Source organism: Macaca mulatta, chromosome 15 (assembly GCF_049350105.2).
Source record: "Macaca mulatta isolate MMU2019108-1 chromosome 15, T2T-MMU8v2.0, whole genome shotgun sequence".
NCBI lineage: Eukaryota > Metazoa > Chordata > Mammalia > Primates > Cercopithecidae > Macaca > Macaca mulatta.
The window spans coordinates 77,090,767-77,115,376 of NC_133420.1; the positions used below are offsets into that span (position 1 = coordinate 77,090,767).

General features: G+C 38.0%; 1 protein-coding gene across 2 annotated transcripts in view; it reads right to left on the reverse strand.

Moving 5' to 3' along the window:
• Window positions 1-101: 101 nt before the first annotated feature.
• LOC708923 (heterogeneous nuclear ribonucleoprotein A1-like) overlaps window positions 102-24,610 on the reverse strand; it is a 116,622-nt gene continuing 92,113 nt past the window's right edge. Inside the window, exons 1-3 of one of the 2 annotated variants that reach the window (XR_013404810.1) lie at window positions 16,243-16,487; window positions 4,997-5,207; window positions 102-4,903 (exon numbers count right to left, since the gene is read on the reverse strand). The gene's annotated coding sequence lies outside the window, so the exon portion shown is untranslated. Of the gene's footprint in view, window positions 4,904-4,996; window positions 5,208-16,242; window positions 16,488-24,610 lie in introns of those variants that run through there. The other variant, XR_013404809.1, reaches the window with a different exon arrangement.

A 24,610-nucleotide genomic window follows, 5' to 3' on the forward strand; every position in this document is an offset into this window, starting at 1 on the left:
ATCACATGGTTAGTGAGGAATGACAGTAGGGTAGTGACCATAAATTTGGAATGAAATGAAGTGTCATACACAAGTTGGAATATGAAGTAGAGTTGGTTTATTTTTATTTTATAAATATTTCAATAATTCAACATTTAAACATCTCCTCAAAATAGCATGAACGTTATTCTTTATTGGATATTACCAATATTCCAAATATCTTTGCAGCTCTACTTTGGGTATGATCTTCAGAGTCAGTAGCCCATTCATTTTTTACTTCTTCAGTGGTAACAGTGTCTTTTAATGATAGATTTTATTTTCCTGAGAGCCAAAGGCATTTACAGCCAAGTCATCTAATAAATAAAATTGGTTATCAAGCAAGATAAAACGGTTTTGGTTAAAAATGAGATGTATCTTAAAATGATGTGAGCATGTGTGTGTGCACACACACATGTGTGCATGCATGTACATGTGAGAGAGAAACAGAGAGAGAGACTGAGAGAGAAACTAGGTCTGAAAGAAATTTTCAGTGAAGAGTTTAAATATGTTTTATGCTAGTATGTGTGAAAAGTTTCCCAAGGTCACAGCCCTGAAGGACGGTTCTCATTTGCATGTATACATTGTGATGTGTTTGCTTTAAAAGATTGATTGTTTTATAGCTATAACTCATAAAGCCTGTGGTCATAAAACACGTCACCCCATCTTGAAGGCAGGCCACCCTTGTGTAAATAATGGTATCACATTCTAACTTAGCTGAGACCACTTCTGGCCATGACATGGCTAGACTCCACTCCGTACCCAAGTAGCCAGGACTACCTCTAGTTCCACATAATAAATGTGAATGATAGCTTAACTAGAAAAACAAGAGAAAAGTTAGTTTTTTAAAAAAATAGAGGTTAAGTGATGAGAAATTACTGAAAAAAATTTAAAGACGGAAATAAGCATAATATTTGTTATAAAAGGCGTTACAATTAAACAGAGAGAGAGAGAGAAGGAGAAACAACTCTGTCTTGATTCTGCATCTGCTGCTTACCAGAATGACCACACCCTGACTTGTCCCACAGCTCTGTCTGGTCTCAATTCAGTTCCAACTAACTTAACTGTCCTCTTTGTCATTTTCCAGTGACACTCCACAAATTGGCTGCTTGTTACTTTAGAAGCTTCTAATCTCTTGAAACTTTGTATTCTGTATCTACTACCTCCACATTTTGTCTACCCATTCTTTTCTTAATCCCCTTAAAATGTGGGATTATGGTTTCCTGAAAAAAGACCAGACTTTACACCAAATAGAAATGGATTAAAATCTTGGCTTTTAGCTGTGACCTCAGAAAATGCAATTAATCTTCCTAACCTTAAAAACATATATATTGCTGATTGTTCTAAATTGTTTGAGTAATATATGTTCATAAAAAAACTGAAAAAAGATTATACAAGGCAAATGTTCATCAGTTTGGTGTATTTGTCTATGCATATGATACCTGAATAAGTTTTACAAAATGGGAACTAATACAATATTTATTGTCTGCAATTTGCTTTGTTTCTATTTATACTTTCAGTAAATGGTTATTCAGCCTCTGCTTACACATCTATCTATACGGAACAAGAACTACACAATTGCAAAAATGGTCCTTTCCATTGTTGTTGTTTATGGTCATTGTAGTTGATTTTAGAAGGTCCTCTCTATTTGTTTTAAATCTTCCTCACTCTATTTGCATACATTTGACCTATTTCTGTCCTCTAGAACAACACAGATAAATCTAATCCCTTTGCCACATAATAGCCTTTAAACATTAAAAGTAAGCCCTCACTTCTCTCTGACTGTCTTCTTCTTCAAATTAAACAACTTCAGGGTTTTTTTAATCCATCTTCTCATTCATCATTACTTCTGGATCCTTGGCCATCCTAATAGCAGCATCTGCCAGCTCTTTGGCCTCTCTTACCCCTCGAGACTCCCCTCAGTTCCATCCCTCACCTCTTTTGGTGCAAGCTTATTTCTCCCTAACTTCTACTGAAGTTTTCGCCCTGTTTTCATTTCTCTCCTCAGTTACACTAGCATTTCCTCTAAGAACTGAAACAAGACAAGGATGCCCACTCTTAACATTCTTATTCAACACAGTATTGGAAGCCCTAGCCCAAGCAATTAGGCAAGACAAAGAAATAAAGGACATCCAAATTGGAAAGGAGGAAGTCAAATTGTCCCTGTTTGCAGATGATATGATTTTATATATAGAAAAATCTAATGACTCTACCAAAAAACTCAGCTGATAACAAATTCTGTAAAGTTTCAGAATACAATATCAGTACACAAAAATCAGTAGTATTTCTATACATGAACAATGAACTAGCTGAAAAAGCAATCAAGAAGGCAATCCCATTTACAATAGCTACAAAAACAATAAAATACCAAGGAATAAATGTAACCAAGGAGGTGGAAGACCTCTACAACTAAAACTACAAAATACTGATGAAACAAATGGAAAAGGACATAAACAAATGGAAAGATATCTGCTGCCCAAAGCAACCTATAGATTCAATGCAATGCCTATCAAAATACTAATAACATTCTTCACAGAAATAGAAAAAAAAATCCTAAAATTTATATGGAACCACAAAAGACCCCGAACAGCCAAAGCAATCCTGAACAAAAAGAACAAAGCTGGAGTTATCACACTACCAGACATCAAAGTATACTACAAAGCTATAGTAACCAAAACAGCATGGTACTGGTATAAAAATAGACACACAGATCAATAGAACAGAATAGAGAAACCAGAAGTAATCCACATATCTACAACCACCTGATTTTTAACAAAGATATCAAGAACACTCAGTGGGTAAAGGACAGTCTCCTCAATGAATGGTGCTGGGAAAAACTAGATATCTATATGCAGAAGAATGAAACTATATTCCCATCTCTCACCCTATATAAACATCATTGCAAAGTGGATCAAAAACCTAAATGTAAGACATGAAAAATAGAATTGCTAGAAGAAAACATAGAAGAAATGCTTCAGGACCTTGGTCTGGGCAAAAATTTTCTGAATAATATCTTAAAAACACAGGCAACACAAACAAAAATACACAAATGGGATTATATCAATCCAAAAAGCTTTTGTACAGCAAAGGAAGTAATCAACAGAGTGAAAATACAAACTACAGAATGGAAGAAAATATTTGCAAACTACTCATCTGACAAGGGATTAATATATAGAATATATAAGGAACTCAAACATCTCAACAGTAAAAAAAAAAATCCAATTAAAGAGTAGGAAAATGATCTGAACAGACATTTCCCAAAAGAATACATACAAATGGCCAATAAATATATGAAAAAATGCTCAACATCCCTAATCATCAGGAAAATGTGGAATTGAAGCCGCAATGAGGTATCATCTCACCTCAGTTAGGATGACTATTGTCAAAAAGACAAAAAAAAAAATGCTGGTAGGGATATAGAAAAAAGGGAATTCTTATACACTGTTGGTGGGAACATAAACTAGTACAACCACTATGGAGGACAGAATGGAGGTTCCTCAAAAAAATACAAATAGAACTATGGATTCAGCAATCCCATTACTAGCAATTTATTCAAAGGAAAGAAAATCATTGTACCAAAGAGATATCTACAGACCATGTTTATTGCAGTACTACTCACAATAGCCAAGTTATTGAATCAACCCAGGCATCCAACAACAAATGAATGGACAAAAAAAATATGGTATATATACACAATGGAATACTATTAAGCCATGAAAGCCAATAAAATGCTGGATGGATGCTCTTGGAGGACACTGTGTTAAGTGAAATAAGATAGGAACAGAAATTTCCTACTAACTCCGCATGTTCTCACTCACATAGAGAAGCTAAAAAAGTTGATCTCATAGAAGTAAAAAGTAGAACAGAGGATACTAGAAGCTAAGAAAAGTAGGGGGAAGGGAGGGATAGGGAGAGAATTGTTAAAGGATACAAAATTATAGCTAGATAGAAATAATAAGTTCTGGTGTTCCACACCACTATAGGATGACTGGGTATGCTATTTACCCTGATCTGATCACTATACATTATACATATCAAAGCACCAATATGTACCCTATGAATTTTGTACAGTAATTTTTTTATTTAAAAAAAATAACTTTGAGCAAAGCATCAGAACCCTTAAAAGAGGATATATCTTGTGTTTCTTTTTGTGCAACCTCTACCCACCTACCCATCACCCTTGCCATTATCAATCCAATCTATCTCCAAGTTAGTTTGGTTGACGTAAGTGGCTATTTCCTCTTTTTTTTTAAACCAATACATTTTATGTGCATTGTTTTGATCTTTAAAACACTAGTGACTATGTGTTATGAAGTGAAAAAGTATTATAACATGAAAAGAGAGCTGTTTTTATTGTCTCAGCCCAGTTTTATTTTGTAAATTTGTATGTATATAGTGTAGTTGTTAAAATCGTTACTCTAAGGTTAGACTGCTTAAGTTCAAATCCCAGCCAATTACCAGCTGTACAACTTCTTTATGCTTCTGTCTCTTCATATGTAACATGGGGAAAATAGCAACCACCTTATAAGGTTGTTATAAGGATTACATGAGTTACCAGTAATATATGTAAAATGCCTAGACAGCATCTGGCACTAGGTAAGCATTATGTGTTGGCTATGGTGATGATAATGATGATGACGATGATGATGGTGATGATGATGATGATGGATATAATGATGATGGAGATGATAATGATGACAACACAGGAAAATATTCCAGAAAGACATATGCCAATATGTTGTGACTTCTTAATATTTTGAAACAAGATTATTTTTATAATAAAAAAAATTAGTAGAGAGATATAGGTTCCAGTCCTGTTTCTGCCACTGCTTTTATCTATAGGCTTGGGCAAATCACTTTTCATCTTTCTGTGTTTCGATTTCCTAACCTGTAAAAGGAGAAAGAAAAGGTAGAAGTGCTTACAACAGTGACAGTAATACCATATAATCCTAGAGCCCTTGACATTTTACAAAGCACTTACTTATGCAGTAGCTCATTAGGGAACACACATTAGTATCTCCCATGCTCTCAGCCTCATGTAAAAATCATTTAACCTGATTTGCAAAAACAGCTGACCAGTGTGCTGCAAAACATAAATCTTGACTCTGACCCTAGCCTCCATGTAGTAGAAAGCTTCAAAGGCCTCAATAGCTTATGCATCCCACAATGTTCAACGTGCTGTCTGTAAGATACTGGGAAGAATGAGACAAGAAAAGAATAAAATGAAGGCAATCATATTTATGAAACATCTATAATATAGATCATTATAGTATACACAATCTTTATAACTCATTGAATCTTCACAACAACCTAAGTGGAAGATTTATTTCCCATATTTCAGAGATAGCTTTCTCATAAAGGTTTAATATCAGTGCCCAGGATCACACAGCTACTATATGTGATCATATAGGTCACACATATGAGCTACTATGTGTTCATATAGGATTTATACGAAAGTCTAGCTGAACCCAAACCCAAGTTCATGCTAAAGTTCTATGCCACCTCACTGAGATTTGAGAGTCACTGGGTTTGGGATGTTGGTTATTGTTTTAACTTTACTGCTAAGCCTCAAGCCCACTGAAGAACTCTGCTAGATAAATGGTACCAAGAATGTAATGCGGTAAGGGAAATTATTTTACTACAAACAACTAGCCTATAGATGGCGACAGCTTTCAATCATTTCGGACCCAGACTGGCACTCATCATGAAAGTTTTAATCCAAAAATGTCATGTGTGTCAAATGTGCCCTGAAATAGCCAGACCTCCCAAGTCTGTCAGGTAGTGACTGAGACAGCTATTGAGCAATGATAATTCTTCCACACCTACGGTACGGTAGAGAACAAACACTTCTGAAGGATGGTCATTGTTTCATATAACAAATATTGGCAGTGAATAAGCTCATGACCCTTTTTTTTCTTCCTTGTTCTTCCTCATTTCTCTTTCACCAACACACTTCTTTGCTCGCCTAACTTGATGAATTATAGCCCCGAGGGCACGTGAGAGTGAAGTCAGCATAATATACATTGCTAAAAAGTTCCAAATCAGTCAAATGGAACTTGACTGCCTCTTCAAAGGAAGTAGCATAAAAAGGAAAGAGCAATTAATTTACTGTGTTTGCCTAACTCCATTAAGTTGGAACGCCTGGCCTTGAATAAGAAAAATCATAATTACATGTTAAGATATATCTGTGTTATCTTCATGTCATCTTAATGAATGCTTACTAGATGCCAGGCACAGTGTACTATATATTATTGCACTTGGGTCTCACAATAATCCTATAAGACAGGCACAGTTATTATACCCATATTGAATGAGGAAACTGAGGCACAAAATTTTACATAACTTTCCTAATGTCACAGAGAAAGACAAATGAAAAATGATAGCATAATGATTCATACTCCAGCAGCTTGACTCCAGTGCCCACTTTTTCTTAAAGCAAGATCCTGATTGCCTAAGGACAATGGTGAGATAGGCAGGTATGCACCCCTAAATAAGAACTTTTTTCTTTAATCATTTTCATAATATCTCCCCATCCATTTAATAATCCTATATTCGGAAGTTCGTGTGATGAAAATGGACAAAAGGATTAGCGTATGCTAAAAAGCAAAGGCCACAGTGATTTTGCATGTGAATTTCAGCAGCAGAGTCACCCACCTGTTGGATCACAGACCATACTTGTATTGGAATTGCCCTGAGCTAACTTATGGTGAATCTATTTAAGGGATTAAGTTTTATTCTTCTTATTACTTGTACTCCAAGTCTGGACCATGAGATATATAGCTGTTAAAAAGGAAAGGGAAAGGGAAAACCATCAGCCTATGGAACAAGGCTGTTCCACTGATTTGTTCCAGAGAATAAAGTTCATAAAGCTTTTAACTTCACAGAGGTTCTTCTCTTTCCATAAAGTTACCCTTCCCAAAGCCAATGACTGAGAAGGAATGACGACAGGAAAACAGGTTCCTTGTTGTCTCGAGTGGCTTATTGACATCGTTGAGATTTTTCAGACTAAGTGACACCCATTTAGCTGGCTATGCCCTTCATAGCAATAATTTTCATTGGGTACTTTCTCCCTGTTGAGAGGGAGTGAAGTGGGGTGCGGCAGGGAACATACCATAATATGAGTCTCTCTCTCTCTCTCTCTCTCTCTCTCTTTTTCTCTCTCTCTCTCTATCTCTCTCTCTCTCTATCTCTATCTCTCTCTCCCTCTCCCCATTTTCACTTTTAGTGCATGTAACATAGGAGTGAGCCTATTCACACAGCTAATTGAAGGTGACTATGTGGTGCAACTAAAAGGCAATGTGGAGAGAATGGCTCATGACAAGGGAGCTAGCAGAGTCCCATCCTGGGCAATTCTCTCGTTTGTTAGAAACATCTGCCAAGAAGGCATGTGATCATCTGAAGAGAGCACAATCCTAGGAGTCAGAAAGTCAGGATCCAAGTGCTACCCATCCTACAGTTTTAGGCAAGCTCCTTCCCCTGTTGAGACTCCAATTGCCTCCTGTTACAAGACATAAAATCTCATTAGATTGGCAGGAGGAACTAATGAAATCACACACAGGCAGATACATTCTGTAAACTCCAGAGGCCTGTGCCAAATGCTGGCTGTGAGTTTATTTTTCAAAGGTTTGAACTTGCCTCTCACTCTAACCGGGACCTTGTCCTTGATCCTTGAACCTCTTCCCAGGCCCATGAGAGGTAAAAACCTGATATTGCCTTGGGTGTGACCCCAGTCAGTCTGGCTAATAAACATTCCTTCCTGTTTCTCCACAGTGACAAAGGAGGAGGGCAGCAAGGTCCCAGGAGAGTGGCAGGGGCCACACCAAGCGAGGACCTCAGCAGGGGATAGCAAGAGTTTGCTGAAGCTGAGTCAGACCCCTGTTTTTTTTCCTATTTAAATAATTCACTTGCTAAGGCAAACCAGTCTGAGATGCATGAACCCTCCTCTGCCTCTCCCATGAGCTTCCAAATGAGTTGCTGCTGTTTGTTTTTGTTTTTCCTATTTTCCTTCTCTTTCCTTGGAAACATGATTTCAGGGTTTTCAATTTCACGTTAAGATTCCCCCCACCCACCCTTCATTTAAGTGCCCTGGGAGGAGGGGTTGTCATATCAAAGACACACTGTGCTGATATTCTTAACTTTGAATATATTTAAATGGCCATGTTAAATAGTTGTTTATATTCCTTAAGCTTCCTTATTGATTTTGCACTCAAGTAGGTTAAATTAAAAATAAACAAAATTTCATAGTATATAATACACTGAGAAGTCTGAGCTCTTTAGAAATTAAGCTCTAAATATGTGAATTTTCTATATCTTAAAAGGTTTATTAAACACTCAAGACTTTTCCAAGTCTTTTGAATGGGAATTTCTTCTGCATATATAAGATGCATAATATTTTTCTTCATAATAAAATATAGCCTTTTGTTCATTATTAGAAGTCATTCCCCTTACATTCTTTTAACACTCCCAGCTTCCATTTGATCTTCTTGCCATATTTATGTGAGGTCAAGTTTAGTTGAGGCCTTTCTTCCATGTTCTGCTTAATCTTCATGTACATCTGTAGTCATAATATTCTTTTTAGCCAAGTTATTCAGGAAGAATGGTTTTACTGTTTGGTTACATCTGGACAGTTATGACATTCCCCAGTTTAAAACTCCCCAGTAACATCTCACTGTCATTAGAATAGTAACCAAATGTCCTTCCATGACCTATAGGACCTTTTATGGCCTCAGCACTGCCTATTTCTCCAATCAGTCTCCCTTTCATCCACTGTAGTCCCACATTGGCTTTGTCTCTGTCCCTCCAATGGGCCAAGTTGTCTCAAGTTCTCTGTACTTGCCATTGCTACTTCCCTCATTTTCATCTGACTATCTCCTTCTCATTTAGGTCTCCGGTCGAATGTCACCTCCTCAGAGAGGCTATCCCTGACTCCCACTTCAAGCAGGCTATATCTTCCTTCCTGCTCGATTTACATCCCACTAGTTATAGCACTATCTGAATACTTTTATTTGTTTTCTCATTTACTAGTTTGTATGTACATTATTCTCTGTCAGGTCTGTTATGCGTTGTGAGGGAAAGGCTTTATCTGTTAATTAATGTATCACAGTTTCCAGAACAGCTGTGGCACATAGGACCATTCAGTAAATACTAGTTGAAGAAATAAACCCTGGCTCATCTCTCTACCTACTCAAATGTATATCCATTTGATATACCCCCCCATATCATGGGGAGTCCAGACTGCCTTGTGTCTCATCACACATTGGGTAATCTAGTCCAAATTATCAATTATAAAAGTATCCTCAGATGGTTGTCAAAACAGTAGGAAGCTGATCATGTCCAATATTGTTTGATCCAATTTTGGAAAGAGACAAAGAAGTTAAGAGAATGTTGAGCACACACTCTAATTTATTGGGCAGTTCTTTTCAAACTTTTCCAAGACATAACTAATAGCTGAAAATAGTAAATAATCATGCTTAGCCGAAGGGATTTGAACAGGAGCATAAAGTGGTCCCAAGGGCTAAGTATCTTTGAGTTCTCATGATTCATTTATAAAATTCAGATGAATTTTTCATCCTAATTCATTACATATCTCAGTTTTACTTAATAGAAAAGAAAATTCCCCCAAATTATTACAGATAAAATAAGTCCTCTGACACAATATGCCCTGTTTACCCCCAGAAAACTACCAATAGTCCCCAAGTCCATGTGATCCAAGCTGGTAATCATGTAGAAATGATTCTGGAAGAACCTTAATGGGAGCACAGGTCCCACCCATGCCTTGCTGGCCCATGTTCTTGTTCCCATCTTCACCCAAGAGAGGAAACACTCTGGAACTAGGGCAGCATAAGTGAAGCAGAGTGAAAAGGAATGTGAAGTTTTGAGAAGAAAGAAAAGGCTAAAGTGTTTCTCTTTCTGCATTGCTTTTTTCAGGTTTCTCTTTGGAATCACTTCCCTGCTGTCTTTCTTTCCATTTACTTGGTGATATAAAAGGTTTAAGTCTCCCTTACCCCTGAGAGGGGAGACCCTAGAGTGATCATATATCCTGGTTTTCTCAGAACCACTCTAGTTTATGCATGCGTCCTGGCATAAGTGTTAGTACCCTGTTTTCATTTGTACAAAATATGCTCACTAAGGGACACCTTCCCCACTCTTGCCTTCTTGAAAGAATAAGTAGAACCAAACTAAAGAGGTCATGCACAACATGATGTAAATCTTCTTCAGCCTAACTTTAAGCCACCAAGGAAGAGGAGTCCTTTTGACTCAGACACAAAAGCGTTTGGAGTCCAAACATTGGTACATACTAATGAAGTTTCCTTTGTCTGATATATCTCTACAGTTGGGCATCTATAATCACCATTTGGTGCTCATTGAAGATTGGGGGTTCAGGATTCAGGACATCTTGCAAATATTATAATAACGTTTCTAAGGAAAAGACAAAAGGGGCAACCAGGATGGTAAGTGAGAATTTGGTTAACTGAAAACCATTGGGCTATGAGTTAAAGTATTTTAAAATAAAGTATGATAAATGGAAGTATTTAGTCAGTAATGCAGCATAAATGTAATTGATTAGCTCTTTCAATGACATGGCTCTTGAAAGCAGGAAAGAAAAGACCATTATCTCATGAATTCACACACAAAAAATTGTTTGATAGTAATTATGACAACTATTGCAAGAATAATAATAGACTGATGGTCTTAGCCGCTGCCTCTGAAATTCATCACCAAGTTTTTTCTGAGTCCATGCTTTCTGTGGCTGCTCCCAGCCAGTTACTAAGCACAGCAGATGTACTAAAGCAAGTTCGTTCCTGAAAGATGCAGTACTCTTCTGGCGGGCAGCTTTGCCTTAAATACTCCCAATCAGCTTTGTCAAAACTTTCTTAAAATTGAAATCTTAAGGGTTTTCTTCTTTGCCTTCCTGTCCTTTCTCCTTCATGGGGATGAGTCTTACATAGCAGCCAGACAGTCTGCCCAGGCTCCTCTAGGTACCTCTCCATTTTCTCCCACAAGGTTTTCCTCAACGAATCTCTTGCACATCTAATTTCATCTTAGCATCTTTCTCTCAGAGGACCTGAACTAACATAGTGATTCAAGTAGAGATAAATATAAGGGGCAGGAAGAATCAGGACTTTTAATGTATTTAGGATTATTTGATCCAAGACCAAGAGGGAGAGTAACAGGTGATTGTAAGAGAAGTTTGACCAGGTATAAGAGGGAACTTTCTGAGAATAACTAGGTCATGACAGAAGTGGTTGTGACAGTGGGAGAGGAGGTTGGAGTAATCAAGGTCTGAAGTTGTTCATTTGCATACTTGATGCTACACAAGTTCCAAAGGCCAATTAGAGAATCTGAAAAGGTTCCATTGTTTTCGGTAACATGTAGAGTTCAGCTGATATATGTGGTTGGATCCTTTTAAAATGACTCAAAGTATTTTTATTTGGACTCTATATATAGAGTCCTTTTAAGAGAATTCTATAAATTTTTATTTGGCCCTAGTGGCATGTGGCTTGCAATTTTTACATTTGCGATTACAAGGTCTTGCATAATTAGAAAAAGTAAAATAGAAAGTTGACTATTTGTATCAGATATTGAAATTTTCAGCCAATAGGAACACATTTATTATAAAAGCAGTAACTTACATTTTTATATTCCTTCACCATCTTCAAGTGTGTAGAGCTTTGTATCCCCAATGAGATACAGTAATGTTTGTATAACTGAGTTACACATTGTTTGACATGCTATTACATTTGATCTTACATCTACATTAAGATCCTGTGAGGCAAGCAGGGCAAAGAGCATTAAAACTCACTTTTGTGAATAATGAAACTGAGGCTTAGGAGAGTTAGCAAATATATGCTAGAGTCCAACCAAGAAACCAGGCTGTAGCAGGCAGAATTTCTAGGAATGACCCCCAAGATTTTATACCCTAGTCTCTGCAGTGTGCGAATGTGATGAGACATCATTGACTCCTGTGATCGACTATGTTATATAGCATAGTTAACCTTTAAGTAAAAGATTATCCAGAGGGATGTAATCTGATCCCATAAACTCTTAAAAACCTCTTCTGCTGGTGGCAGAAGAGAAAAGAAGTTACAGAGCTGTGACTGAAAGGGAAGTCAGAGATTTTCAAAGAATGAGAAGGATTTGATAGGCCATTGCTGGCCTGAAGATGGAGAGGATCATATGGAAGGCTTGGTAAGGATATAAATTATGCCAGCAGCCTGAGAGTTTAAAACAGACACAAGCTCCAGCTTGGGAGAACTGCAGCTTCCATTGATACTTTGATTTTGACTTGTGAGATTCTAAGCAGAGAACCTAGCCAAGCCACACAGTGCCTAGATGTCTGACCCACAGGAATTGCAAGATAATAAATGGGCGTGATTTTAAGCCTCTTAAGTTTGTGGTGACTTGTTATAATGCAATAGAAAACTAATACATAAGTTTTCTCACTTAATCACTATTTTTATCACATCATCCCTCCTCTTAACCAAACAGCAAGCAGTAAACTGAAGCACAGTACCAACCTTCTAGTTTTGCTGATGTGACTTTGTCTAGAATTAGGTCTTACCTCATTTTCTTTTGTTCTGAACCTGTGGACTTTCACTCATTTTTTTAAGAAGACAAGGCTCTCATTTTTTCACATTGATTACTTTTTGGAAAATATTTCAGGTAAATTATACATAGTTCAAGAAGAAAATATTATAAGATTAATTTTTGCTATAATAGTTTGGAAACACTTTAGAACTCTATAATGTACTAAAAATGTCATGGGGCTTATTTGAGCTATATAGTGAAGAATTACTGTTTTTTTTGTTTGTTTGTTTGTTTGTTTGTTTGTTTGTTTTGAGACAGAGTCTCGCTCTCTCGCCCAGGCTGGAGTGCAGTGGCCGGATCTCAGCTCACTGCAAGCTCTGCCTCCCGGGTTCACACCTTTCTCCTGCCTCAGCCTCCCGAGTAGCTGGGACTACAGGCGCCCGCCACCTCGCCCAGCTAGTTTTTGTTTTTTGTTTTTTGTATTTTTTAGTAGAGACGGGGTTTCACCGTGTTAGCCAGGATGGTCTCGATCTCCTGACCTCGTGATCCGCCCATCTCGGCCTCCCAAAGTGCTGGGATTACAGGCTTGAGCCACCGCACCCGGCCAGAATTACTGTCTTATCTGCCTATTCTACTACCTTCTATAAATTGCACTCCCTTTGTTTTGAGAATGCTTTTCTCACAGTCAAGCCAAGTGATTCCAAGAAAATATCCATGTTTTTATGTAGTCCCATCAGCCACACATAATAGTATATTGGTCCAGAGATGGGCAATATCTCCAATCTGAGACAATCAGACTTTCCCTAGGTAATTTTTAACTTTTCACCAGAAAAACCATAAGCTAATCTCTCACCAGTGGTGGATGTTGTAGGATGTAGAACTCGGGAAGTGCTAGCAGCAGTGTTTCCTGCCATGTGTGAGAAGCCAATCTACAGTGAAAGAGAAGAAAGTCAAGCCAGGGAGAAAAGCCGGAGCAAGAGTTGGACATAGATCCCTCACAGTGGTTGAACCCCTTGTTTTGGTTGTTCTAGAGTCCAGCTCTATGCTTGTCCTTCAAAATGGTTTGATTGTTCAGTCCTTTCTGGAATTCCATTAACCAGTATGTTTCTTCTCTTACCTTAGTAGTTCAAGATGAGTTTCAGCCACTTACAATCAACAGAGATATGACTCATACAACAGAAAAATTTTACTTTGTTTTCCTTTGAAAATACTTACTGTGGTGGGAAAAACCTCTAGCCAAGAAACTCATCCAAGTTTCTCCAGGACACTTGTGATTCAGCCGGACTTCCATTTTTATTCCTTTCATGTCAAAATCAGAGCTTTAACACTAACTGCCATAGTTACTGGGTTGTTTTTGCTCACTGCCACACCAAACACTCCTTCCAAAATGGTTTGTTCATATAAACACTTTTAACTTTTTAATGCTATCTTGATTATAGCAGCCCATAATTTGTCAGTGTCACATCATAAACATTTACTGGGAGCTTGTCTCACTTATCTTGTTATCTACTTTTGAATTTTTTTAATTGGCACTGAAATTAAATGCATTTATAAGTGTTAGGTATTGTGAAAGAGATTTGGTAGGCTAAAGAGAGAGAGAAAAAAAATGTATTTCATTGTAAAAACCTGTCTTTCTATTTCTACTCATATTCCTAAAGGAAAAATGTTACATTAAATATATATAGATAATGTGAAATTTATAGTTTTCACATTTTGACATCTGATCACTTGTAAGAAAGAGATAATAGTGCCAAGTATGAACTCATTCTCTTGTAATTAGCTAATACTTCACAAATAGAATCATAATATGTGCTTTGGGTGATTTTTTTAAAATGGAAGGCATTAGTCAGACTGAGCTTTGTTGAATCCCTGCTCTTTAGGAAGTTATTTTAAATTCTCCAGACCTTCCTTTTTAAAATAAGGATTCATACAGTATTGTGGTTAAGGATGAAAACTATGGTGACAGACTGCTGAATTCAGACTTTGGCTTCACCACCAACTCACTCTGACATTAAACAAGTTGCTTGGTGACTCTGGGTCTCAGTTTTCTAGTGCATCTTAAGGCAAAAAGTCAAACAGACAGATAGATACATACATATATATGTCAGGTATGTACAAGAATGGTCAAGGCCACATTGTTCATAATGGCAATAAAATAAAATAAATAAAATGGGAACAACCCAAATATCCAACAATGGTAGAATAAATTGTAGCAAAGTCATCTAATGGAATATTATTCAGCAATAGCAATGAATAAACTATAGCTACACGCATCAATATTGATGAATCTCAAAATAAAATGTTAATAAATTAATCAAATCTTAGAAAATTCATACTATAGAATTGCATTTACATCAAATTTAAAAACAAGTATAACTAAGCCATGTATTATCTAGGGATATATACATAGATGGCAAAGCTAAAGAAAACAAGTTAATGTTTGGCACAAAATTTGGATAGTGATCACTTTCAAGAGTAGGAGGGGGAAGAGATTGGAGAGGGAATACAGGGCATCTAAAGACAGGTAAAATTGTATTTTTAAAAAATGAGAGAGGTGTATAGGGTTTTTGAATTTTAATTCTTCTATAAACTCTAGATATATGGTTTATGCACTTATACAGGATGATTTCAAGACACAAAAAATAATCATAGTAACTACAACATTTTGAGAAAACTAAACAAGATCCTACATGTTTAGTGACAGTGTGTAGCATATACTAAGCTCTCATTGAAAGATGAGATCCATAGTGATGATGCTATGACATACAGATATTTGTACCACTTGCAAGAAGAAAATACCAAAAAGCAGTGTATCTTCATCTGTGTACGCTGTTGTATTCCAAGACTTCTGGGAATCTATGTTAAATCCACAGTCCTATTAGAGTTGTCAAGTTAATGGTTTTCAAACTTTACTTATCCAAGTGATAGTACCAGAAGAGATACCTAGATTTTCCATCACAGCTAAGAAGTCTACCTGGTTAAATAACAGGCACCCAGTGGATGTTCATACTGACAAATATGAGATGTTTAGTTGCCTGATATCAGAGAATTCAGTTCAGCCTTTAAGGAAAAATATGATCAACTAGTAACTATATCTTAGAAGAGAGTAATAGTGGATTAAGTATCTACTTCAAGCTATCATAACTAGGGTCTAGTCATAAAATAATAGAATTGAAAAATTAGTAAATCACCTTAACCATCACCTCACACAATTGCTTATTTATAGCTGAAGAATCTAACATTCAGGGAAGTCAACTGACTTCTAGTTAACAGTGAGTTTGTTGCAGTGTCAAGACTAGAATACAAGTTAGGATGGAGGCTGCAGAAAGGATCCTACTGTTGGTGTTTATCAGACCAAATAGAAGGAAAGATAGGAGGTCATTGGGAGTGGAAGGGAAAATGAGTATGATTAGGCATGGAAAATCTTGCACCAGCTCCCTTCAAAGGGACCATACCAGTTGAAATCCACTAAAGGTACCCTACAATACAAGCCTGATAAATCACTATTCGGGTAATACTTTTGAATGATCTCATTTAAGGCCAAATTCCTGGAAAAAAAGACAGACACAGCTAATACTAAATGGCATACAACATCTCATACGTAATTTCAGAGAACTCAGCCTCAATCACACTCTTACCTCCATCACCAGCATCTAATACATTAGATGGGCATACAATAAAATACTTGCTCTTACTTACTCTGCTCTTGAACCATGTTTCTCCCTAGCCAGTCACCAATCTAAGGCAGAGTTGGTCATTATTCCTTCAATAAGTACTCACAGGAGACCTATTAGGGTTAAAAGCTCTGTACTAGGCACTAGGAATTTGAAGAAAAGTGTTTAAACAAATTCTATTTACTCTACCCAATCAGGGGAGACGGCGATTTATTCCAAAGAAAAAATAGAACAAGAAGTAACTCTGTACAGACGAATCCCCTCAACCCTTATGTGGCAAGGACAATTAAATAAAAGCTCGTAAAGAACCTTTGCTTGCTTCAGGACCTTATCAGCTTGAGCCAGCTGATAGGGAAAGTGGGTATTATGGCTGAACTCTTGAACCAGGAAAGGACCAGTCCAAAGTTTCTGTCAGGTGACGACCTGCAAAAGCACTTTCATTCCTTGGCTTATCTTTATGACTGAAGAATGATTGCCTCTTATTTGCTGTAATGCTTAGAAAATATTAAATTGCTGAAGGTGTCCCAAGAGAATTTTTCTTCTAGGGAAAAAAATAATCTCATAAATTCAAGGTTAAATAAAGGAAGACAGCTTAGGTTATCAAACTATGTTTTCATCTTTCAGTTTTGGGGGTTTTCTTTGTTTTATTTTGGTTTGGTTTTGGTTTGGTCTGATGTTCAATGGTTTGGTAGCCTTTGTAACAAGCAAAACAGCTTTTGAACAAAATCTAAACCCTTACCTAACCTTTATATTCTAATCTGTTGTTGCTCTGTGGTGTTTGTAGTAGTCCAAAACAAGGAAGTATGACCTCATCAGTTATTCACTCACTGCTATTTACCAATTTAGTGAGTTTCATTGGAAATGGACAATTAAATATAATCCATTTGGGAGACTTTTTAAGTTGTGAAACTGCTCAAATTTGTTTCTTTGTAAATGAAAAGGCTGAGTTGTATACCAAGTATTTTTCTAAAGGAATAATTCAGTGTGCAAAGCCAAGTTTAAGCCTCCCTGTTTGTTAAGGGGAGCTAGGTTTGAGATCCTCGAGTAGGACTGTGACCAAACTGTATGATTTTGCACTGGTGTAGCCTCAGTACCTTATAACTTAAATACTGGCACAGCTGAAGACAGAGTCGTAACCATTTATTGTCTATGGCCATACCACCCTGAATGTGCCAGATCTCATCAATAACTATTTATTGAATGACCAAGCAATGTGCATAGACAAGTGTTCAAACCATTAGAGTAATACTCCCTTCTCAACTGATTTATTGTCAGAAATACTGAGTTAAATGGAGTACCCAGTCTACCTAAAAGAAAACAATCAAGAGACAAAAGCTGTTCAATCAAATGCCAATCTCTGGAGCCCACTGGGAGAAGCACTGACTTATTCAAAATGGAGCATCAGGATACAGTAAAGTTACTTTTCAGAGATTAATTCTATTATAAAGAAAACAGAGTAAGAGAGATAGAAGGCCCAAACAAATATATAACAAAAAATACATCTATCAGACAAAGTCACGGCAACTTCTTTTTAATCTCAGAAATTATTTCAGTTTAAGAAAACATAGTCAGAAAAACTAGGATTTGGGGTTGTATGTTGGGTTCTTCATTTTGGTTAACTTTCCCACTGATGGCTGGTTTGTTTCTTAGACCTTGACCCAACAATTCATTGAAGTTCTTTATCTGAGATGTAGAATGCCTTACCTAATATATTCCTCCTCTGTCCTTCTAAGCACATATTGTCCCTCCACAGGAAGTTCACCTAAAACTAAGTAATACAGTCAACAAGTACCTCATGTGGAGATTCCCCCTGGCTGCCTGAAGACCACATCATGATACCAATCTCTTATCCTTTTGGAAGACTATAATGACCAGTCAGTCATTCTCTACAAGACCAGAAAATTGCATGTATGGTTGCAGTGCTGGGTGGAGAAAGTCAGGACAGGAGAAAGCAGCTTTAGGTCATCCGCTCCAAGGCCCCTGATGTGGAAGGAACAATCACCTAGTACACATAAATGATCATTGTAATCCCCAGTACAAGGACTCAGGGTGTGGGAAAGGAAGCTCAGCTTGGAATTTGAAAGCTAGAATTGCAAGGTAAGAGATCTGAGAGTTTCAAGTGGGGAGGGTTTCCAGCATTTCAGAGGAGGCTGCTTTGTTTGTTTTCAGTCTAGACTGAGAGTGCAAAGGCTTAGGAAATATGCTTTAGGTTTGAAGACACCCTGGGGTTGTTTTCTTTCTCCACTTAGAGCCCTGGGTAATAATGCACATGCCACAATGCCTGCACTCAGAGCTGACTAAAGCTACCGATGTTACCTCTCTTTCTCTCCACGCCCAATCAGTAATGAAGGATGATTGCCACTAGCTTCTTAGAACCACTTTCACATCGCCCACACTACTGATGTCTTCGATATTTCAGATGTCTCAGTATTTCTCACCTGAATTAGAGCAACCATCTTCTAACTGATCTCCCTGCTACCAGCATCTGATCTGCACTCCATACTGCCTTCTAAAGAGCAAATTTGACCACAAGACTTCCCTGTTTAAAAAGTTTTAGTGGCATCTGATAGCCTTTACCATGAAATGCAGACTATCCTAGTACAGTTTCTGATAAGACCATTACCTTGGTTCGAATCCTGTCTTTGCTACTTATCAACTTGGGAAAGTTTCCTAACCTGTTTGATCTTACATTTCCTCATTTATAAAATGAGATAACATTAGTCCTGTTTCATAAGTTTGTTGTTAAGATCCAATGAGATACTCCTTTTAAAGAGTTTAGCACTGTATTTAGTTTTCTGTAACTTTTGGTTATTATTACTATTGTTATTTTACCACCTTATTATTAATAGCTACAAAAGCCTTCCCAAAAACTGGCCCCTTCTCCTTCCCCAGTTATGTACTTTACTACTGGTTCATCAATAATCACAGCTTTTATATATGAAGTGCCTACTTTGTGCCAGTCCCTTATGCCAAGGCATTTACATATATTATTTAATCTTTAACAACTCTCCAAATTAGTACTAGCACCTTCACTTTACAAATAAGAAAGCTGAGAATCAAGAGTCAAACAATTTGGGCTGGCCACAGTGGCTCATGCCTGTAATCCCAGCACTTTGGGAAGCCAAGGCAGGCAGATCACCTGATTTCAGGAAATCCAGACCAGTCTGGCCAACATGGTGAAACCCCATCTCTACTGAAAATACAAAAATTAGGCTGGGTGCAGTGGCTCATGCCTGTAATCCCAGCACTTTAAGAGGCCAAGGCAGGTGGATCACAAGGTCAAGCGTTCGAGACCAACCTGGCCAACATGGTGAAACCCCGTCTCTATAAAGAATACAAAAATTAGCCTGGCATGGTGGTGCGTGCATCCCAGCTACTCAGGAGGCTGAGGCAGGAGAATGGCTTGAACCTGGAAGGGAGGTGCAGTGAGCCGAGTTCATGCCACTGCACTCCTGCCTGGGTGACAGAGCAAGACTCTGGCTCGAAAAAAAAAAAAAAAGATTATCCAGATGTAGTGGCAGGCACCTGTAATCCCAGCTACTCAGGAGGCTGAGGCATGAGATTCGCTTGTATCCAGGAGGCAGAGGTTGCAGTGAGCCAAGATCGTGCCATTGCACTCCAGCCTGGGTGACAGAGCAAGACTGTCTCAAAAAACAAAAGAGTCAAACAGCTTAACCAAAGTAACCCAGTTAGTAAGTGATAGAGTCCATAGTTGAAATCAAAGCACATCGCGCTCCAAATCTGCTTTTTATGACTACACTATGCTGTCTTTATCACACTTTTCAGAAAATTGCCACAACAGTATTTCTGGGCCCACATGCTTTTTCAGGACATTAGCATTTCTCCATTCAGAGGTGAAATTTATGCTCCCTCCTGAACCTGGGCAGGATCTTATAACCACCTCAACACAAGAGCGATTATTGATTTCCAAGCCTTGGTCCCAAAAGGCAATATAGCTTCTGCCTGGTTCTCTCTTTTCAGACATACACCTTCGAAGGACTAAGCTGTCATGTCAGAAGTTCTGCTCTCTGAAGCTCCCATGCTTGAGAGACCTTGTGAAAATATCATGCAAAAATAGAGTTGCATGAAGAGCTCCAGCTACCCGGACCCTCTTCATGTAATCATCCAGTCCCAGCAGACACTGCGTGGAAGAAAGGCGAGCTATCCCAGCCAAGCTCTGCACAACTTGCAAATTCATGAGCTAAGTAAATGATCATGTTTATTTAAGTCACTAAATTTTAGGGTGATTTGTTTTGCAGTAATAGAAAACCAGAATATGCACTGAAACCTCCAACACTAATCACTTTCATTTCCGCTGATGGTATACCTTCCATGGTCTTCATATGTGCAGCTGCCTCTGCCTACAAGTCATCACGAGCCCACAATATCCCAGTCAGTATACACATACCCTCATTTAAAGAGTTACTTTGCTTTCAAGAGTCAGTGTAACTGTTACGGTTTCAATCATCTTTCTTCAAATTGGTGTGTAGGTGGTTAAGGACCCAAGCTTCTAGTCAGAATACCTAAGGCTAAGTATTTTTTTGTTCACTCCTTCCAGGCTGTGGGTCTTAACCTCTATAGACCCCTGTTTCCTCCTAAAGAGAGTAATAGTAAAACTTCCATCTTAGATGTACCGTGGAGATTAATTTATAGCTCCTTGCAAAGTCCCTGGTATTTAATATTCAGTGGTATTCAATATATGTTGCTCTTATTAGAGCACTATTATATTGCTCTATTTATTCTGCCATTTTCTCCTCTAAAGTGTCTATTTATTCTGCCATTTTCTCCTCTAAGCTGTCAGTCATTTGAGAACAATAACAGTGGATCTTCAATGCCCAGCACCTAGGATATACAAAACATATTTTTATTAAATAAGTAAATGAACAAAAAAACAAATGGTGAATGGATGAATAAATGAATGAGTGAATGAATGAAGGAAAGAGTAGGTAAGTATAATCTGCCTTCCCTTTAACTTCGTATACCCAGCATGTAGGAGAGGTAAAGTGGTAGAGATTTCCGGTTCTGTGGGAAGTAGTCTTAGTGGCTGGCTGCATGCTTCTCTTCATGTCAGGTCCAATTTTTCTCTTTTCCTAGTGGTGCTACAGTACCACAAACATTATTTCTGAGACTCCTTCACCCCCAAAACCATGTAGAGAGCATCCTCACTTGGGCAAGTGAAATGTTTTGATCCTGACAATCCAAACCAGATGGCAGGACTGTAAGAAAAGTCACTTCCATAATCTCACATGGCCTCTAGCTACAGGTTTCCTTTCCACTTCTAACCATTTTATAGCATGCCATCTAGGTGCCTGACCTTGCCAAGTAAAATCCAGTTAATCTTTACAATGTCATTCCTCTTTATGGCCTCCACGATATGGCAATGCCATATGGTGGCAATGCTATGGAAGGGACTCTGCTCTTACCTGATAAGCAAGTTTGCATTGCACTAAGCAAATAATTTGCCTTCTGCCTCATGTATATTTCCCTACTAATATCTGCTTAAGGAAAAAATTGAGAGAAATTATTAAAGAGTAGCACAATATTGACTAATAAGAAAGATGAGAAGATTCTACATTTTATTTTTATTTCACAATAGAATTTACATATATGTATATTTATAGATAAAATTCTGATAAGAAAAGCTCTCAAGCTACAGATATGCTGGCTGAGTTGCAATAACTGTCACTGAAATGCAGTGCTATTCCAGTACATCAGTGTTATGTCAGTACATTTTTATTTCAATAGCCAGAAAACCCCAATGTGCCTGTTAGTGTTTGGTATGTCCCCTTGCCTCAGCATTTAAAAAGCCTAAAACATTTTTTAAAGGAGTACAGTACGGGGCGGTTGGCTATCCACTCACATAAATTGTCTTCAAAGCAAATGTGGAGTTTATCTTATTGCTGTTATTATTATAGGCTCTATGTTTTTTATAACTTTAATCTTATAAATTTAATTATTTCTACATTCTTTCTCAGGAGGAGTTGTTTGAAGTCTACAGAATGCTGAGGTTTAGAAAGATTTCTGAGGTGTGGCATCACATCTTCTGATTGGGCAGCATTCTCGAACGATGTGGGCCTTTGCTGCTGACTCACCAGAGGGCAGCAACTTCGAAGCTTGATGTCAGCATGCAGGAATGCCAGGCACTTCTCTCTGGCAACCCCCAGCTGTAGCCCAGAGTTAAGCAAAGCTTTTTGGGTTAGCCTCTGACCAACCTCCTGGCTGGACTTCTCAATGCCCCGGTAGCCAAGCTCCAGAAAACAAAATCCAGATCTTAGCAGGGCAACACTGAACTCTTCCAGCTATATATCAGTGGTGATAATGACATAATTGCCCCGTCGTAGTTGGGATATGTGGGAAAGTGGGTATGGTTTTCTGGGAAGCCCTCCCTTCTCTTCACACACACACCACACACACACACACACACACACACACACACACACACACACACACTTTTCTAGAATGAAAACCCCAGAATGCAGAAAGTAACCTGTGAATAGTCACTAGTAAGATTTCTAGGTTTCTGGATAGATTGTGTTTTGTTTGTACTCCTGATTATTTGACCTGCCTCAATTTTCCCACATTTCTGACTGGCCCAAGTGAAGCCTCGGATGAGAGCGAGGACCATCTCTGAGGTCCATTCCACCTTAATAGTCTATCATCTCATGAATTTAGCTAACTGGGTACTTTCTGAAACAACTGGCTTTCTAATGCTGATAAAGCAGGGCAGAGTTGCCGGCCACACCCTTGCTAGGCCCAGATCTATGAATACCTATTTTTGTATGCTATCTAGTTTCACATCTCTCCTGCTCTCTGCACCATCTCCTCACTTAGCAGAAAAGAAAATTTTGGCTCTAAGATAATTAAAATGTTTATACTTGCAAAATCTTTTAGATTGTTTTTGGGTTTTAGGTGAGTGTCTTACAAGCAGCCACCTAAAGGAGAGACTAAGGGAAGAGAGTACAAGGGCCTATGAAAACAGAGACAGAAATTGGTGTGATACAGCTACAAGCCACAAAACACCTGAAGCCACCAGAAGGTGGAAGAGACAAGGAACAGATTCTCCCCAGGAGCCTCTGCTGAGAGCATGGCTGTACCAGCAGAGGCTCTTAGGGAGACTCAAATCAGAAGTCTTGATTTTAGACTTTCTGCCTCCAAAACTGTAAATACATTTCTGTTGTTTTAAAGCCATCAAGTTTGCGATAGTTATGGCAACCATAGAAACCTAACACAATCCCTTACAGAGAATCATGTAGATAATGTAATGAGCAAGCCATCTAGCAGGGAAATTCTGGTTTTAGTATCCTAGATAATTTTTCAGTACTAAAACTGATCATTTCAAAGGCAGGGAAAAAACAGAAAGTGAGAGTGGCCTATAGTAAAAATAAGAGCAACTGTGCAATTCAGAGGAATCACTATCATTCAGAAGCATCTCACTGTTACCATGAGCCCAATAAGGCCAAATCTTCCCATTTTTATCAAGTTTTATCTTAAATTCCCTGAATTTTAAGTGTTTGTTTAAAAAGCAAACAAAACAGCATTCTATGGGCACAACCAAATGTGTTTGAGAGCTGAATTATGACCACATGCAGTTGGTTGCAGTCTCTGGAGCTAATAGACCCTTCCAACAGTGTTTAAGGTATGTGCCATAGACAATTTGTGACAGAACCAAGAATAGGGCCTTGTTGTCCTCCTTCAAAACCCAGTCTGCTAGCCCAAGTCACTTACATGCAAGCTCTCCCCATCCTTGGTATAGTCAGAGATAAATATTTTGTTGAAGCATGAGATAGTGTATCACCTCTTGCTTCTAGGCCTCACTTCTTAGTTTTTCTATGGTAGTTTGATTTCTACTTTTGTACATGTAGTCCTAGAGGCCGTGTGTGTGTGTGTGCATGTGTGTGTGTGTGTGTTGAAAAGGGTTAGGGATAGAGGCCTTGCAATGAAATGTGTGATTATTTTAGAAGGAAAAGTAAAAGAAAACAAATTATTCACCAGAGAAAGCTGAAAATCAGAAACCATTTTTCTGTTCTTATTTTGTCACAAAGCATTAACAGATATTTTACTAAAGGGAATGATATTTAGGTCAGGTAACAAGATATAAAACTGAAATATTACTTAAAATTGACATAGCATCCATAATTTACTTTATTAAAAGTTGTTACTTCTGTGGCCATTTATCACATTTCTAGAGCTACCTATCTTTCAGTTTCAAACTGAGTATCTTATAAACGCATTATAAAGTAAAATAATTCAACTAGATTGACTTTTTCAGTCTGCCTATGGTGTTTAAGAAGATTGTTGGCCGGGCATTGTGGCTCAAGCCTGTAATCCCAGCACTTTGGGAGGCCGAGACGGGCGGATCACGAGGTCAGGAGATCGAGACCATCCTGCCTAAC